The 16,929-nt window shown below is 44.3% G+C and overlaps 1 long non-coding RNA gene across 2 annotated transcripts in view; it reads right to left on the reverse strand.

The window, feature by feature from the left end:
• Positions 1-16,929, reverse strand: part of LOC144990922 (uncharacterized) — a 102,651-nt gene that overhangs the window by 15,382 nt on the left and 70,340 nt on the right. For both annotated transcript variants that reach the window (XR_013654786.1, XR_013654785.1), the window contains exon 2: positions 1,411-1,591. This is a non-coding gene — a long non-coding RNA (uncharacterized LOC144990922). The remainder of the gene's footprint in view (positions 1-1,410; positions 1,592-16,929) is intronic.

Consider the following 16,929-nt stretch of genomic DNA (forward strand, 5'->3'; position numbering starts at 1 on the left):
GGGAGGCTTTCTGCACAGCCTTGGGGGCCACGGTCAGTCTCACCTCCGGCTATCATCCACAGTCCAACGTCCAAGCAGAGAGAGCGAACCAAGAACTGGAGGCAGCTCTTCGATGTCTGGCGGCACAGAACACAGAACCAAACACTTCTCCGAGTCCTTCATGGTGTTCACAACCTGAACCTTGGACCGGTCCGGTGGACCGGTTTGACATCAATCCTGCAGCCTTTAACCCAAGTGTTCTCAATCTTTTTAGGCTTCCTGAGAAACCTGGCATGTTTGGCCATTTCAGCATTCATTCTGGTCAGATGGTCCTTCAGATAAGCAGCAGATTCCTTCAGATTCCTCCTTTGATTCATCAGAGCTAGCTTCTATTTTTGATTCACAAACCTGATGAGGATCGCTGGTTTATCCGTCTCCTTTCTCCTGGGGAGCGTGTGGCAGGTCTCCATGGTATTTAGATCCAGGGAAATCCCTTTAGACTTGAGAAATGATTCCACTTTGTGTTCCAGAGTCTCTCCATCGCTCCCCTTTTCAGAAGAACTGCTAGCAATGCTAGCGCAATTAGCATTAACAATGCTAACTCCAGCTGCATTTAGCTTTGCCCGAGGTTTAATCGGTACTCCAGTGAGAATGACATTATTCAGCCTTGCTTGTTGTTCCACATCGTCCAGTCTTTTCTCCAGGATGTCGACCCGGTTTTTTCGTTGCTTGTTTTGAGCTCAGAATCTTCGGAAGTCTTTCATTAGCTCCATCAGGAAAGTTAGCTTAGCAGTCACTTGTTCCATGAAAGGGTACAACGCAGCTTGGATGTCATCAAGAATCTTTTTAAGGTCTTCGTAGTCATGGTTTTTCTTAGGGGCCATGGTCAGCTCTCTTTTTTGGGAGAAAATCAACTTTTTAAGTCATTTGAAGACAGTTGTTTAGCCGCCGTGAGCGACATGCGTTCGTGCTGTAACCTGGAACCAGAAGCTAATAAATACAATAATTTTATGAAGACTATTTATGAATCAATTGGTTCTGATGGTTTCCAAAAAAGTACAATAAAATTGTTCAAACGCATTGATGGAAGTCAATGCATAGGAAGCGAGGATGGATATGCAAGTTCCCTCTGGATTAATAAAGTACTCTCTATCTCTATCTATCTTTATCTAATCAACTAAAAATGCCAAAATAGAGGTTGATTCAGTTCACAACTGTATTTATCAAATTTTAAGTTAATCTTTGATGAGTAGATGCTGCCTGTCTTTGAACACACCAAGAGGATTCTCTCTCTACCATCAATTGATCATGTTCTAAAAATGACAAAAAACAAATTTCAAGCACAATCATAAAATTGCACACAGTTAAACTGTTCTTCATGGCTGAATTACATTTTATGATATTTTACTTAAGTTCTTAAAAAATGCTTACCTGTGTGTATTCTGACCAGATGTCTGACCCAGTTTTCCCATTGCCAGTGTGTCAATGTCTGGTTTTAGGTCCTGTGCAGAGGCAATACGTAGAACAGCATGGAGGTTGTCGTCTGTGAGGCCCGATCTGTCTTTGGTTTTGTTCAGATTCATTATGGACAATAACTGCTCGTGTTACTCTCCTGAAAGGAGAAAGAAAAGAAGACGAGCTGTTTCCTCATTGAGCATTGAGCATTTACTCGAACCAAATTATATTTCCAAACACTTTCAAACACTAAACATAGCTTACAGTGTACATGGATAGCATTTTAATTCCTGTGGTGGCGTGCACCTGCAGGGCAGGGTGCTGCCCTGCAGGTGCACGCCACTCAGCCCCTCGCTTAACAACGGAGCAAGCAAATCTAATCTTCTCCATTCAAACATATAGACTAAACTTAAAAGCATTTCTGACACACTTCAAGAACAGGCTGACTGTTTATACTCAAGACAATATTCTAAACAAATGAATAATTACCTGAAAGGAGAAAGAAAGAAAACAAGACAAGCTGTTCCCTCATTGAGAGCATTTATTTGAATGAGTGAAACAAGCCGGATTTGCCCCCTACTGGTCATTCTAGGCACAAACAATCGATCACTGAACAGCATGAGCATTATTGACAAGAAGCATTCATAAAAAATTGAGTGATTTTTTTTCGTGGTATTAAAAGAAAATATAGTCTAGTATGTGCCACATTCGCAAAGGTAGGTACTCCCAAACATGGATAGAAGAAGCAGCATGTAGTCGAAGCTGTGGCATCAAACCAGGAAGCAGCAGAGGGTAAAAGTCTTGGATTGCAGCATCCTGGAACTTTGCTCTCAGTCCACTATCACTTTGAAGCTCAATTAGCTCACTCTGAAGGTGTTGGGGTGCAGTGCAGACATCGGTGATGAAAGGATTGGCGAAGATGTCAAAGCCAGACTGTTGTGCTCTGAAGTCAGAGAAGCGCAGATCAAACTCTTTAAAAGTCTTTAACCGGCTCAGTTTGGAAGCCACCTGAGCACATGAAAAAGTCTTGGGAAATGAGGCTGACAGGAAAACAGGAAAACAGGAAAATAGACAAGTGTGTACTGTTTCGCTTGCCACATCCATAAGTCCAGTTTACGCTGGAAAGCCGTGATCGTGTTGGACATCTTCGTTATGAGTTGTTTGCGTCCTTGCAGCCTCTGATTTAGCTGCAAGATGGTCAGTTATGTCACATATCACAGCAAAGTCACAGCCACTTTGGATCGTAATGTTCAGACATGGGGTTTCCTTTACTCTGCATAAAAAGAGCAATTTCTTCCCTTTGAAAAAAGAGTTTGAGGGCTCTGCTCCTACTTAGCCACCTTACTTCTGTATGGTACGGCCCATCTCCGTGTTCCGCCCATATCCAGTAAAAGCTGCTGGAACTGACGGTGATTCCGGACACACACCTGGATGAAGTTTACCGTTCACCACCGTCCGACACAAAAGCTGCTTGATGGATAATGCAATGATAGATTGTTAGAGATGTGTAACAGTTCATTTTTTGCATTTTCTTCTTCATTAGTCCAACCAAGCCCACTTTTCCTCCAGACATTGCCAGTGCACCGTCTGTAGTTTTCCCAAGGCAATGCATGTTAACTTACGGACTTCTCAACTGCATCAACAATGTCCTGTCCCGTCGTTGTCCCATGGATTGCAGCCACGTCCAACAGCTTCTCGGTGATAGAGAGGTCCAACTTTACTCATCTAATAAAAATTGATAACTGCGCTGTTGTCTGTGCTTTCATCAACAGCAAATAAAAAAAAAAACGTTTAGCTGCATGTCTCTTCGGCCAGCTGTGTTTTAAGATTTTTTTGCTACTTCCTTCACTCGGCCTGCGATGGTGTTTTGTGATAAACTGACATTTTTAAAAGTCTGTAACTGGTCAGGGCACACCTGCTCATAAACCTTCAGCATACACTGCCCTAAAAAGGCTCCCTCTGAAAAAGACTTGGAAGCGTGGGCGATATGTTCAGCCATGATGAAGCTAGCTTTCACTGAGGCCTCCTCTTTGACTGTTGATTTGGTGAAGAAACTCTGCTGCGACTGCAGTTTGCCTTTTAATTCTTGTGCAATTTGTTTCTTTTCTTGAAGGCTGGCTTTGGCGTACTTAGCTCCGTGTTTGGTGTCTAAATGTGAACGGAGATTGTACTCTTTGACAACTAGCTGCGTTTACATGGACAAAAGTAATCGGAAAGAATGAAATGTGTCATGTAAACACGCTGTTCGGATTAGTCTGCCCTGATCAGACTCGTTCGGATCAAAATTTCTTTCCGATCGAGATAGGTGGGTTTTGCCGATTGTTAATCCGATCGTGTTGCATGTAAACGGTTCATTCCGATCGTGTGTCACTACTGCTCTGGTTTACGTCATGCATAGACGGTGCGGTGCTCCAGAGAAAGCTTTGGAGCTCATAGAGGACAGACCAGCTGCTCCGCGCGAGTGAACCGTGTCCATGAGCAGAGGACCTGGAGTGATGGCTTTGTGTTCGCGGGCAGGGGGGGCTTTGTCACGTGTGCGCTCCAGGGGGGAGGCTTCCATCCCGCCATTCTGGGTTTACAAGGTGCCAGAACCATGCTTTGCGGGGGCGTGTTAGCTTTTCAAAACAGAAATGCCGCTCAGTCCTTACAGTACAAACCGTTCAAACAATGACTTGGCTTTGTGCTTCCAGTCGTGTCCCGACAAAAATTAGAAGTTAAATTTTAATCCGATCATTGATCCGATCAAGATATTTTTCACATGTAACCGCGGCTACTGACACTGCCTCGTAACACAAAAGACATACTGGTCTTTCTCCTTCAAGAACAAACAAGTATTTACCGTCCCATCTTTCTTGAAACAATCTTCCGTTTGCGTCAACTTTTTCTCTTTCTGGACATTTTGGGATCATTGCTTATTTCTCAATTACACTTGTTGGCTTTGATGTGGAAACACTGCAGTGTATTGGCGGTAGATCATCACTTCGTAGCTATTGTAGACGAAAGGCATTGTGGGCAATGCAGCTTTTAGTCAAAGCACGCTCTTCTTCTTTCTCTTTCGGCTTTTCCCATCAGGGGTCGCCACAGCGAATCATCCTTTTCCACCTCACTCTATCATGAACATCTTCTACCCTAACGTTAGCCAACTTCATGTCCTCTGTTAAGACATCCATATATCTCCTCTTTGGCCGTCCTCTTGCCCTCCGGCCAGGCAGCTCCATCTCCAACATCCTTCTACCAATATATCCACTATCCCTCCTCTGAACATGTCCAAACCATCTCAGTCTGGCTTCTCTGACTTTGTCGCTAACACAGGCAACGTGAGCCGTCCCTCTGATGTACTCGTTCCTTATCCTGTCTAACCTGGTCACTCCTAAGGAGAACCTCAACATCTTCATCTCCGCTACCTCCATCTCAGCCTCTTGTCTCTGTCTCACTGCTACCGTCTCTAACCCATAGAGCAGAGCTGGTCTCACCACTGTCTTGTACACCTTTCCTTTGAGTCTTGCTGGCACTCTTCTGTCACACAACACTCCTGACACTTTCCTCCAACCGCTCCAACCTGCCTGCACTCGCCTCTTCACCTCTTTTCCACAATCCCCATCACACTGAACTGTTGACCCCAAGTACTTAAACTCCTGCACCTTCTTCACCTCAGTCCCCTGTAACCTAACGCTTCTACCTTGATCCCTCTCGTTCAGACACATGTATTCTGTCTTACTACGACTGACCTTCATACCTCTTCTTTCCAGAGCAAACCTCCACCTCTCTAGCTGTTCCTCCACCTGCTCTCCACTCTCACTGCAAATTACAATGTCATCCGCAAACATCATTGTCCAGGGAGATTCCTGTCTTACCTCGTCTGTCAGCCTGTCCATCAGCATAGCAAACAAAAAAGGACTCAAAGCTGATCCTTGGTGTAGTCCCACCTCCACCTTGAACTCCTCTGTCTGACCTACAGCACATCTCACCACCGTCATACTTCTCTCATACATGTCCTGAACTACTCTGACATACTTCTCTGCCACTCCAGACGACCTCATACAGTACCACAGCTCCTCCCTCGGCACCCTGTCATACGCCTTCTCTAAATCTACGAACACACAATGCAGCTCCTTCTGACCTTCTCTGTACTTTTCCATCAACATTCTCAAAGCAAAAATGGCATTAGTGGTGCTCTTACGGGGCATGAAACCATACTGCTGCTCACAAATCTCCACCTTCTTCCTAAGCCTGGCTTCCACTACTCTTTCCCACAGCTTCATTGTGTGGCTCATCAACTTTATTCCTCTATAGTTGCTGCAGTTCTGCATGTCACCCTTGTTCTTAAAGATCGGGACCAGAACGCTTCTCCTCCATTCCTCAGGCATCTTCTCACTCTCTAAAATCCTATTGAACAACCTTGTTAGAAATTCCACTGCTGTCTCTCCTAAGCACTTCCATACCTCCACAGGTACGTCATCAGGACCAACGGCCTTTCCGCTCTTCATCCTTTTCAGAGCCTTCCTAACCTCATCCTTTCGAATCTCTGCTACTTCCTGCTCCACAACAACCACATCTTCCTCCCTTCTTTCCCTGTCATTTTCCTCGTTCATCAGCTCCTCAAAATACTCCTTCCATCTTTTCTGTACACTCTCTTGGGTTGTTAGCACCTTTCCATCTCTGTCCTTAATCACCCTTATCTGTTGCACGTCCTTCCCATCTCTGTCTCTCTGTCTGGCTAGCCTGTACAAGTCCTTCTCTCCTTCCTTTGTGTCTAACCTGTCATAAAGCTCATCGTAAGCTTTCTGTTTGGCCTTTGCCACCTCTCTCTTCACTAGTCAAAGCACGCTCTTAATGTATCTTTTTATATGTATTTTAAGGGGGCTGAGATCTGATAGCGTGGGTTCCAGCCCAGAGTCAAACACTTATTTCCAAAAAGTAGGTGGGCTGCTAGACCCGGAACACCTTAAATCTACAATAAAAAAAAAAAAAAAATTAGCCGAAGCACCGGATTGTACAGGGCAGGGGTAATCCCCCAAAGGTGATTCTGTCAGGTTAAGTTATATGGACAGTGTTTAAGTCCTAATGAATAGTTTTCCAAACTGATATTTTAAGTCCAATTCCCCCTAGATATAAATAACTACACACCAATTTTTTATTTTACGAAATTAAAAACTTTTATGCCCTCGCAGGCCACATAAAATGGATTGCAGTGTTGCATCAACACAAATAGGCTTACAAATATATGAAGAATCAAATTCATGTTACTGATGGTGGTCAATTAACTACAGTTTTGGGTTACTTTCTCTGGTACAAGAGCAAAAGAGCAATGTGGATTAGAAGACCCTTAATGTAAGTAGTTTGGTTGTATTTATTATTTTATTATTTACTGTCTTTGTCATGGCAAAAGTTCAGATTAGTGTTTTTAGATGGGAATTTAAAGGACCAATTTTATTGGTTTTAGATTCTCTTTATGGGGATCAAACTCCATAAAGTTTCCGGTCACATGTACATTTTTTTTAGTTGTCCACAGAAGCCTAATGATACAACTTGGGCTGCCCTAAAGGACTAACTACTACTTAGATTTTATAAAGGTCCTTTGGCCCAACCTTATGGATCTGTGCAATATGATACCTAGAGGAACATCTTGCCTCTCTGAAAAAGGCAACACTGCTACTGGACGTGGACCATGCCAGATCACAACCAGAGGTATGTGCTGCTGTTAACAAACATTAAAATTTCAATAATCCACCACAGGCCAACTGGAAGGAGTCTTAGACTGAGACTTGTGACTTGGTCCCGCACAAGCGGAGGAAGATGGATGGATGGATGGATGGATGGATGGATGGATGGATGGATGGATGGATGGATGGATGGAAAAACAAATTTTGGAAAGTGACAAATTTTTGGTTCCAAGTCAACACTTTTAAACAAACTGCGGACTAACAAAACTGATGTGTGTACCAGACTCATTTAATAAAATTAAAGTGACTATTTGCATGTAATTTCATTTGCCTGCATTGGCCCAGAGGAAGGGTTAAGTTTAGGATTATTGGTTATAGTTAAGCTGCGTTTACAACTAATGCGATTTCCACGGCAGAGGCAGCAAGTTTTACAGTTAAGTTAAAGAAGCGCTCCTGGGTCGTTGTGACATCACAACAGCTCATTAATTCTAACAGAGTCTTTGAGACAGTTTAAATGACAGCGATTTAAAATGCAACAGTGAAAAGATTTTCTATTACATTTGTTATCTTTTTGAAGAAAAATGCCACACATCCATGTCATAACTCAAAAAACGTCACTTCAAGTACTTCAATCAGTGGCAGCCATGCGAAGTCCCCGTAGCACATGCTCCAGAGGTAATCAACAGCACCCAACCACCAACAAATTAAATTGGGATAATCAAGGTAGGCGCATTGGCTGCAAGTGTGGACAAAAAGGTAATGTTGATAGATATTGTAAGGCGACTGACACTCAGACAGCTTAGCTTTTTACTAGCTTTCCTTGCTGCTGATGAACGGGGCGCTGGGATTGAGAGCACAACATGTAGTAATAAAGGGACCACCAAGGCTTTGACTGGACACTGTTTAACAGCGCAAGTCAATTGAAGGAGTGGAAATGTCAGGACTGATAGATAGACAAAGTCACCTTGATGAGGCAAAGCCTGTTTGACAGGTATTTCAGTCAAGTGAAACTTGGGGAGAACCCTTTTGTCTTCAAGTTAAGAGCTGCCAATGGCCTTAAGATATGCCATGCTTAACTTTAACCCTTGTGCTATCCTAGGCACTTTAACATTGAGAGTTGGGTCATCTAGACCCACTAGACAGTGCTTTGAACCTTTTTTCTTCTTTTTTTTCTTTTAGTCTATATGTTTCTCATCTGTCTGCCTAGCTGTCCAACAGCTAGGCGGACAGATGAGAGCTGAGGGCCTCTTGGGTTGGACATATTTTACTTTAACAAGAGGGGTTATTAATCTTCAGACAAACCAAAGGTATGTCTGAATAAACCCCTTTTGTAATTGAGGCCAAACTTTATTAATTTCAAACATGTCTGAAAATCTTTGGTGTTGGACCGGACGGAAAAGGAAAGAGGGGAAGAAGAGAGAGGGACGTTAGAGAGAGGGGGGGTAGGGGGTGATAAAAGGAGGGGAAGGGGGATAAGACCATGAAGCAGCATAAAGCAACAAGTTTACTGGTTGTTAATCATTATGGTAAGGTTCAAATGTAAAAAAAAACAAAAAAAAAGGGCGGAGCCTGTCCACACACACACTCAAATGTTATAAACACACCTGTTAGTTGCAAAAATGTCCACCTGTCGACATGTACACAAAACAGATAGTGTTCACACGCATACTTATGCCTTAAAACCAACTAGTGTGAAATATTTCAGTCATTCAGTCTGTTGAGCTAACACCTGTGCTCAGGTGAGTGTTTATGTTCTTCTAAAATGGATGGTGGAACGTGAAAAAAAGGAGGGAGAGTGCCCAGCCATCCCCACCCCAAGACCCCCACCGCACCAGCAGCGGCAGCCGGAATCCCCCCAACGCCATACGGGAACCGGCAGGGAACAACCGCCGCCCGGGCGACCAAGCCCGCCACCCAGGCCAGGGCCAGCAGGGCCGCCGCAAGGCCCCCAGAGCCAGAGAGCAGGGAGGCACGGAGGGAAAGAGGGCGCCGCCCCAGCCCAACCAGGAGAGCAGCCCCCCCGCCGCGCCGGGAGAACCCAACGCAGGGCCCCACCGGAGAAGGACGCCCACAGCCCCAGACGAGCACCCCACCACCACCCAGGAGCTCCGGGCATCCCCCCGCCCCAACCCCAGGTACGAGCCAGGACCCCCCAAGGGAGACCCACTCCGCACTCCAGGCAGCCATCCGCCCGGCCCACGGTTGGTCCAGGGAGGAGCGAGGCAGGGGCCCGCCGCCCCCGCCCAGAAGGGGGGAACCCCGGGGAAAAAAGAGGGCCCACAAGGGGTGTTGTAAATATGGCCCGACCAGGCTCGGCCACAGTTGGAAATTTGGCGGGGCCCAGCACTCAGGAGCAAGGACCAGAACCCACCCCCCAGGGACACGAACACCCCCGGCTCAGATGTAATGTGAACCCCCCCACCGCGCGGAGAGAGCACCGCCGGGCCCAGGAAGCCGGCACCCCGGGGACACAGCCGCCGTTGCAAAGGGGCCCGTACCCCCCACCAGGGAAGAGGCAGGGGACAGATGGTCCTAGGTCCCACCTTCCTTGCAAAATGTGTGTGCGTGTATGTGTGTTTGAGAGAGTGTGTGTGTGCATGTGTGTGTGTTTATGTTGGGATGTATATATTGAGGGGGGAGGGGTGTGTGTACTAAGGGGGGTGCGGTTAAAATTGGCGGGTAGGGCACTAAGGGGACGTCTCCTGATTACTCACAGTGACGTCCCCTCACCCTCCCCACCAAGGGGCCCTAAATGTCTAAGGTGCGGTTAAAATTGGCGGGTAGGGTGCTAGGAGGACATCCGCTGCTTGCTGGCAGTGATGTCCAAGCACCCCCCCTACCAAGGGCCCTACATGTCTAAGGTGCAAGTAAAACCGAAAGAGGGGGGGCCCACTCCATACGGCAACCACAGGAGGGGGGTCACTGCCTAGTAAACCCCCCCCCCAAGGCTCATCGCAGGCTAAGCCCCCCACCCCCTCACCCTATTATGAGGTTATATGAGGAAGGGGGTAAGTTGGGGACAGATGATAGACTGTCCCCCGGTGGTCAAACAGCCGTCCCCCGCCCCCCCCCCAGCAAGGGGGCCAGGCCCACCCAGCCCCGGGGCCCCACCCCCGGAGGCGCAGACACCCCAGGCCCAGCACCACCACCCCCACACAGAGAGAGGGGAGCCAGAAAGCGCCGGCCCCCCCCGGAGCAAGCCCAGGCCCCCACCCCCAAACGCCGGCCCTAGAAGAGCTCTGGTCAGGCCTCGACGGGACCGAGGCAGCCAACCGGCCGGGGAAACCGCCGATGGCCTCAGCGGAGACCCCGACCCGTCAACCCCCCCTGCCCCGTACCAATAGTGCCCCCCCCCCTCCCCCAGAATGCCCCCCCACAGGACAGAGTCGACAAGACCCCCACCCCACCCCACCCCCAGACCCCGCAGCCGAAGCGGATGACACCCAGAGCGACCGGGGGCCCCAAGAGGGTTGTCCCGTCCCGCCCCAGAGCCAGGGAAGGGCCGATCCCAGCCCCAGGTGTAGACGGGAAGCCCATCCAGCGCCGCTGCCCCCCCCCCCCGAGCAGCGCCCCCCGCCAACCCCCCCCAGCACAGGCAAAGGGACCACCCCCCCAAGCCAAGCCAGACCACCACCCAACCCCCCCACCACGCACCCCCACACCCAAGCCCAGAGGACCACGCAGCGCCCCAGGCCGCCCCACCCAGGCGCCGGACCCGACCCCCCGACCAACGGAGCCCCCACCACCCCCGGCCAGGCACCGGAGGCCCCGACCCCCACCCCGGCCCACGGCAGAAGGGCAAGGAGGAGCGACGACCATGCCCCCCCCACCCCCTAAGTCACGGAGTTAGCTATGGGAGACCAGAGAGACCGAATTCTTTCAAAGTTACTTGAACTTTGGGCTGAAATTTTTTCCAAGCTGATATGATCAAGCAGCAGATTTCTGTGTTGACTTATATTTATATTTTTTTTGCTTTTCCAATTTATTAAAATAGTTTTTTTAGCAATGCAAAGAGTTATGAAAATGATAGAGCCTAATCCTCCTTCTACATCGATGGCACTCATGTCACCAAGCACACAAAGTGACGGTGAAGCTGTGATTGAAACCTTAAGCCAGACTGATAGATCGGCACATACCTGCTGCCAGAGAGCCTGGACAGGCGTGCAGAACCATAGTGCATGCATGTAATTGTCGGGTAAATTACTGTCACAGTGCTGACAAATGTCTGAGTTACTGAGACCCATCTTGAACATCCTCTGTCCAGTGTAGTAAATTATGTGAAGAGTTTTGAAATGGATTAGCTGCTGATTTGGATTTTTGGTCATTTTAAAGGTGTTTAGACAAAGTTCTGACCAAAAACTTTCATCTGTGCTGATGCTCAAATCCGCATCCCATTTTGTTGTCGGAAGTGAAATATTGTTATCTAAATTACATAAAAGTTTGTATATTTTGGAGAGAGTTTTATTCATTGAGAAATTGATCAGAGTGGTAACTACATCTGGTAGCTTTAAATCGTTGTCTCTGTATTTAAACTTTTTAGTAATAATTGATTTAAGTTGCTGATATTCCAAGAAGTTATATATTCCATGTTTGTCTTGAAGTTCCTGGGGAGTTATGAATCTTCTATCAATAATTATGTGCTCTAGTTGTTTTATGCCCCCTGCTTGCCAAGCTGGGAAGTGGATAATTTTTTTGTTTATGAGGATGTCTGGGTTGTTCCAGATGGGTGTCATTTTGCACGGTTGAATTGATGATTTTGATATTTTGAGAAATTCCCACCAGGCTGTTAAAGTGGCATTTATATTAATACTTTTGAAACAATCCTGTTTTTTAACTATTTGACTAATAAATGGAAGATCTGACAGGTTGATCTTTCCACATAACGCCTGTTCCACGTCTAACCATGAGTTGGTTTCTGGATTATTTTTTAACCATTTTAAGATGTATTGTAATCTATTTGCAAGAAAGTAATTGAGGAAGTTAGGTAATTCTAATCCTCCACAGCTTTTTGCAGATTTTAAAGTTTTTAGACTAATTCTTGCAGGTTTATTGTTCCATAGAAAGCTTGATATGGATGAGTCTAATGTTTTGAACCATTTTAATGGCGGTTGTGTGGGAATTATTGAGAAGAGATAATTAACTTTGGGTAAGATTTTCATTTTAACCGTGGCTACCTTGCCCATAAGGGACAAAGGCAGGTTGGTCCAGCGTGTTAGATCGTCCTGTATGTTTTTCAGTAATGGGGTGTAGTTTAGCAGCACCAGTTCTGATATTTTGGGGGAAAAATAAATACCTAGATATTTTATATTGCCTGATTTAACTGGTATTGTGAGTCCTTGCTCCGCATTACTGTTCAGTGGTAATAAAACAGATTTATTCCAATTAATGGAATAGTCTGATATAGAAGAGAATTCATTAATGATTGTTGCCGTTTCATTTACAGAATGTATATTACTTAAAAACAGTAATATGTCATCTGCATAGAGACTAATTTTATGATGGCTGTGTTTGGTTTTAATTCCTTTAATACTCTCATTCTGTCTTATTGCTGCAGCTAGAGGCTCGATAAATATTGCAAAAAGAGAGGGGGAGAGTGGGCAACCCTGTCTAGTTCCTCTTCCAAGAAAAAACCTGTTGGAAGTCTGTTTATTAGTTCTAACTGATGCATTGGGGTTGTGATATAATATTTTGATCCAATTGATGAATGATTCTCCAAACCCAAACTTATGGAGGGCAGCAATGAGGAACTTCCAATTTACTCTATCAAAGGCTTTTTCAGCATCCAGTGATAGTATAGTCATTTCCTGGTTTTTGATGGTGGCAAAGTCTATTATGTTAACGAGTCTGCGGACATTGTCATCCGAGTGTCTGCCTTTGATGAATCCAGTTTGATCAAAGTCAATTATGTGAGGAGTGACTTTTTCTATTCTCTGTGCTAGTGCTTTGCAGATAATTTTTACATCTGCATTAATTAAAGAAATGGGGCGATAGCTTGAAGGACTCGTGGGGTCTTTGTCTGGTTTTAGAAGAAGGATAATGTTGGCAGAGTTCATGTTAGGTGGTAGAGATTGGCTTTCATTGATAAATTTTACCGTTTTATAAAACGTTGGTGCCAGTTGTTCCCAGAATTCCTTATAAAACTCTGCAGGAAAGCCGTCAGGCCCTGGTGCTTTACCATTAGGCATAAGTAACAGAGCTTCATGAAGCTCAGACAACGAGAGCGGAGAGTCTAAATTTGTGATTTGATCTTCGTTTAACTTGGGCAGGTTTATATTGTTGAGAAATGAGTTGATGCTTTGTTCTGATGGATTGATCTGTGGAGTGTATAAGTTTTGATAAAAGTCTTTAAACGCATTATTAATTTTTACCGGGTCATGGGTGACATTCCCTGTTTGGTCCATAATCGAAGTGATTGTTGATTTTTCTTTATTAATTTTAAGCTGATTAGCTAGAAATTTGCCAGATTTATTTGAGTTTTCATATCTTTCCAGTCGAAGCCTTTGTATCTGGAATTGTGTTTGTTTATTGATGATGTCATTTAACTGCAGCTTTAAATTTTTCAGGTCCCCCAGTATGTGTTCCTGTGCAGAAGCAGCATAAGCATTCTCCAGAGTTTTTATTTTATTTCCTAATTCTAATAAATCTGCTTTCTCCTTGCGTTTTTTATGCGTTGAATAAGAGATGATTTTCCCTCTCATGACTGCTTTTGCTGCTTCCCAAAGAATACTTGGTGATATTTCAGAAGTATCGTTGAATTCTAAGAAGGTTGCCCACTCTTTTTTAAAGAATTCAATAAATTCCTGGTCTTTTAACAGAGACGTATTAAACCTCCAGGTTGAACCCGAGGGTCTGGGTACTTCCCTTGAAATAGTAACAGAAACTGGTGCATGGTCACTGATAATAATTGGATGAATGTTGGAACTTTTAATTTCTTTCAAAAGGGAGTTACTGACTAATAAATAATCTAAACGAGATTGTGAATGGTGAACTGGAGAAAAAAAGGTTAACCCCTTAGTGCTTGGATGACATGAGCGCCAAGCGTCGCAGAGACCCAGATCATTCATGTACTGCTTTAGAATACTTGCAGACTGCCATGTACGCTGGTTTGCTGCTGTGCTGAGTCTGTCAAGTTCAGGGTCCAAAACAAGAAGGTTTTGGAACCTTTTTTCTTCAATGATTTGTGATCTTCACTGGTGTCCATGGATTACATGAAATCTTTCCACCTTTATCCACCTTTGTCATGGTAGGGAGAACACGTCAAAGTAAGGGTGGGGTCATCTAAGATAGCACAAAGGCTAAAATGAAAGACCTTCAAATTCCTCAATGTGGTATTGGGATTGTAAATGGAGAACATTGCTCTCATCCCCCGATTATACACATGAAAATTGTCATGCCATGATGATCATCCAACAGATCAAGTAACACTTTAATTGGGTAATCCCAAAACTGGACATAAATAGTATTGTAGAATTGTAGAAGAATCAGAACAGTTCTGTGTTACCCACAACCCCTTGAAGGTATCAGGCTACCTCCCACAGCTGTGGAGTTTGTTATTTTTATCTCTTTGACAGTTGATAACTTTTATTCAATAGTTGTAAAATGCATTCAGGATGTCTGTGACAATCTCATATTCAGGCAGGAACTTCCCCTGGATCCGACTGCTTTGTGTCTAACATGCATGTCATATTTTTCAGTTTTTCTTTTCTATTATTTTATGAAAAAACAACTAATATGTGTGGTAAATGTATTAGTCTTATTTGGAGGTGTTTGGAGGACTTAAAGCTGATTTCTAATGAAAAAAACCCAACCCAATACCATACTGTGCAAAACACTCTGCCCAATGTTTGCATGTTCTCCTCGTGCATGTGAGGCATTTCTCTTGGCACTCTAGCTTCTCCCACAATCCAAAAACAGAATTCATAGGTTAATCGATAAATTGTCCCCTTGTTACTGTGAATATGTGTTTGTTTGTCTCTCAGTGGCTCTATGATTGACTGCAGAACTGTCCAGTGTAAACCCCGTCTTGGCTGACAGTAGTTGGGATAGACTCCAGCAACCCAGTGCTCACAAAAACACCAATCACTGTGTTTAGAAAATGGATGGATGAATGGATGGGTGGCATCTAGGCATGTTATACCCAAGCTGTAAAAACAGGGTGAAGACAAACATGACTTCCTGGAATCAAGTTAAGAAATGTATTAAAAGTTAGATCAGTGTTAGGAGAGGGACAGGTTTTGCTGGCTTAAAGAAACCAAAGTGAGATATCCAATGCCTCACTCTGACCTTAAACACTTTGGGAAACACAACCTGAGTATTATTTTATTTTGTTGTGTGCAGGTAATGGCAAATAAAAAGCCCTCACTTTAAGTAACTTTTTGTAACTTCACCAATGAAGTTTGAGTGTTTACCTCCTTCACAACTGAACCCTAAGTGAGTATCCAATCCAAAATGCTGCTAAAAATTGAGGTTTATCATTTTTTTTCACCTCAGAATGACTTTAGGCTCCCTCTGGTTTTTAAAATGACTATAAACTAGCAGTGAGCCTCTAAATGTGTATCTTTCCTTGACCTGATCATTTCTGTAATTATGACCTCAAACTGTGCGTCATGGATCATTTTGACCATAACCTTTTAACCCTTGTGCTATCTTAGGCTATTTAACATTGGGAGTTGGGTCATCTAGACCCACTAGACAGTGTGCTGAACCTTTTTTCTTCAATGATTTGTGATCTTCACTGGTGTCCATGAATTACATGAAAACTTTCCACCTTTATCCACCTTTGTCATGGTAGGGAGAACACGTCAATGTAAGGGTGGGGTCATCTAAGATAGCACAAGGGTTAAAAGACAAAAAAGGATTGTCATCAGGAAATAAAAAAAAAATCAGAAAAGTATCCAACTCACAGTTTCCACTTTATAATATTGCTCCCATTCACAAACAATGATGGGACTGATGGCTACAGAACCCAAACTTTTTCTGGTTGTTGACCTACATAGCAGAGCCTCTGTTTAGACTGCCCCGTTTCCACAAACATGTCTGAGAATTCAGTTAGCCGGTTTGGATAAGATCCATGGACCAGGGCCAAAACCTTCATGTTTTTCTTTCACCTTCATTTACCCAAAAGAGGGTCAAGCATGGATTCAATCAGATATATATATTTAAAAAAAACATCTCATGTTACTTTGTTTGCAGGAGAAGTACTGGCTTCTTCTGGTTATGAAACAGCTGTCTAAAAATAGATGGGCACATGTTTCTCATATGTTCCTCGTATTGGCAATATTGTGGGACATGAGGAAATTCTGTTCACTTTGATATGTTGTCTAAATTTGTATTCACTAATATGATGTGCTTTTTTGGAAACTCACTAGGCTTAAAATGCACAGGTTGCTAGTTGAAGGTCAAGAACATTGGTAGAACGGGATCCAGAGTAAAACCTTTGCTCAATCACATCAGACATTTTTTAAATGATGTGACACTGTTGCGTGGAAAGCGACAGATTAAGAGAACACCAATGAAAACAATGCTTTCTTTTTATTTTTTCCCCTTACATTTGAGGGCAACTTTCCTCCAAGTATTACATGCTCAGAGGTAAAGCATTGTTTGCACTCTAAACAAAGATTTATGATAAGAAAGCTTCCATTTACCAGCAGACTTATTTTGGCTATTGCTCACAAAGCCTCTCGTCAATCTGTTATTGTGTTGGCCTTCTAAGCAAAGCCTGTGTGTCTCAGTCTCAGTTTAGATTACTCTGTTTCACAAACAGCCACAAACAGCTCTGAGAACTACGTTGGTCAGATAAGATCTGCGAATGTAAGCCAAAGTGCCCATATTT

The sequence above is a fragment of the Oryzias latipes genome, chromosome 3 (assembly GCF_053564925.1).
Source record: "Oryzias latipes strain Hd-rR chromosome 3, Olatipes_Hd-rR_3.1".
Taxonomy (NCBI): Eukaryota; Metazoa; Chordata; class Actinopteri; order Beloniformes; family Adrianichthyidae; genus Oryzias; species Oryzias latipes.